General features: G+C 45.2%; 1 protein-coding gene across 1 annotated transcript in view; it reads left to right on the top strand.

Moving 5' to 3' along the window:
* The first annotated feature begins 382 nt into the window (after positions 1-382).
* Positions 383-2,313, top strand: part of slc38a5b (solute carrier family 38 member 5b) — a 20,206-nt gene continuing 18,275 nt past the window's right edge. The window contains exon 1 of the mRNA XM_034875839.1: positions 383-777. The gene's annotated coding sequence lies outside the window, so the exon portion shown is untranslated. The remainder of the gene's footprint in view (positions 778-2,313) is intronic.

Below are 2,313 nucleotides of genomic sequence, written 5' to 3'. Positions count from 1 at the left end.
ACTAACCCTGGGAATGTGTGGATCCTGGACCAGGTGTTCTCTCAGACGGCTCCCCCCATCTCAGAGACGTCGGGGGGAAGCGGGTTGATGTGTTTACCTTTCTGTGGAACATTTCCACGTTGATCTGACAGAGCGAGCGGTTTCCAGCTTGCCTGCCTCCATGTCAACGGGGCCCACAGGCAGCAGCCAGGCTCTTGTGTAACTGCGTGCTGACCACCTCAACTTATTTCCACCGTCTGTCCCCACAACGCAGAGGCAGGCAGTGGGACGAGTGTGTCAGGGTTAGGGGGAAGAGCCTTGAAACAAGGGCCCAGTGTGTGTGTGTGTGTGTGTGTGTGGTGTGTGTGTGTGTGTGTTTTATCTGTGTGTGTGTGTGTGTGTGTGTGTGCAGTGTGAGCATGCCATAAGCGCCAAGTGATTTCCCCACTGAGCAATCCATCACCAGAGCCCCGAGAGAAAGCCACAGCTGCCTTGTTTTCTTTCTTTTTTTTTTGTTTTTTGGAAAGGAAGAGGAGTGTCTCTGCGTGTGACATCACCAGAAACTTGAAACCGTCATTTTCAGCGAGCAGCCCTCCCAACGTCCTGGCTGCTCCCCTCTCCCTTAATCTCTTCCTTCGGCGGGGCTTCACAAACAGGCCGGGGTCGGTATCCTCTCAGTTCTCGAACTAGCCCTCTGATCCCAACAACTTCAACACACAGCACCCCACCCTCCCCCCCCTCACCCTCCACCTCCACCTCCACCCCCTTGCTTCAGAAAGTCAGCCGGGAGATATACCGGTAAGTCACTCCATTCTTCTGGTTGAGTTGGAGCTACCTTACTGCCACGTGGTTTGGCTTTTTGAGGAGGTCTGCACAGGAAAGGGTGACGACCCACGGCAGAAGCGCAGAGCTTTTGTTACAACAGGCTTAGATTTTAGGTTTTGCCAGACTCATGTAGTCTAGTTCTTTGCTCAGGTTATGCAGCTGTGCTCCAGATGTGGAGCCAAACAGTGGCAAAGTTAGTTGACATTCTATGAATAAGTTCATTTTAAGTTGAGTAGTTGTTTTCCTGATGGATTGTGTCTGATGGATTGTGTCTGTTGTTTGTTACTCTTTTGGCCATTTCAACACATTTTCCTGTCTAAGAATTTACATTTTTAAATGGCCCGTGGTGAGTCTTGATGCATGGGTTATCCAGATTGTTATGGGCAAGGGATTTAATGCTTAAACCTCTGGCTCCAAATGCATTTCTCTAATTATTCTGATGACTGTTTCGCTCTCCGGCCTTCTTCAAATCAACAGTAAACAACATCTTTAATAAGTTATAAGTTGTTAGATGCTCTAAAGTGTGTGCCAGCTCGACCTACTACACATTTATGTAAAAGAGTGTATAACTCAGGAAAAATGCACGCAAAAAACATTGTTGATGTTGAGGTAAACATGGAGATGCATGACGTCATACTGTAGGAGAGTAGACTTTAATGTGCCGCACGTTAACAAACTCAACCCATGTACAGGTAACAGTATTATATAAGCTGCAAATGTACACTTTCCATGCTTGAAAAACAGGGCAGGGCCTCATTTAGGCACACATTGTACACTTTCCGTTCCCTCGTACCTCACTGAGCTCGATATCTGTCCCAGAGGAATCTGGGTCTGTGTAAACACTACAGTCTGTGTCAAAGTGTTGCATTTTCTTTCTGGAAGCTCATACAAATACTTCAAAAGTCTATGAATCATGTCAGAAAAGCATTGTGAACGAGCAAAACTAACACAGGCCCGAGGTAGATATACATCTGAACCTCTGACTCGCAAAAAGAAAAACTAAATGTCATACTAGACCCAAAATGTCATACTATTCCTTTATGTTTTCTTTGCCTATAGTCAACAAATAGCATCTATTCAGTTCAGTGTAATCCTTTAAGTTTGGGTGTCTTTAGGGTACACACAGGGTTACACAAGCGTTTTTTCAAATATTATATAATATATAACCCTCATATGCTGTAAAATGTAATAATTTGCCTGTTTTTTGTTGCATAAATTATGCTTGAAGATTTGACTCCCAGTGACCTGAAGCACATGCTACAGTACAGAGTCTTTGGCCCCAAAAGCATTGGCAAAGAATCTCTTGAATCTGATTGGTGCACAGGATGGGTGGGTGCACCTGCATCACAAGAAGTCGGATAGTAGCAGGTCAGCAGGTGCACGGGACATTGTCCTACGTGGTGATACAGATTCACAAAATATATAAAGCTGATTCAAACGTCTGACACATCAAATGCCTCATTCATCTAAACTCAGTTAGGAATCTAAAAGCGACAGTTGGCCAATTAG

This window comes from Etheostoma cragini, chromosome 7, assembly GCF_013103735.1.
Source record: "Etheostoma cragini isolate CJK2018 chromosome 7, CSU_Ecrag_1.0, whole genome shotgun sequence".
NCBI classification, from domain to species: Eukaryota; Metazoa; Chordata; class Actinopteri; order Perciformes; family Percidae; genus Etheostoma; species Etheostoma cragini.
Note: the sequence above shows the minus strand (reverse complement) of the source record. Positions and strands in the feature narration are given on the sequence as shown.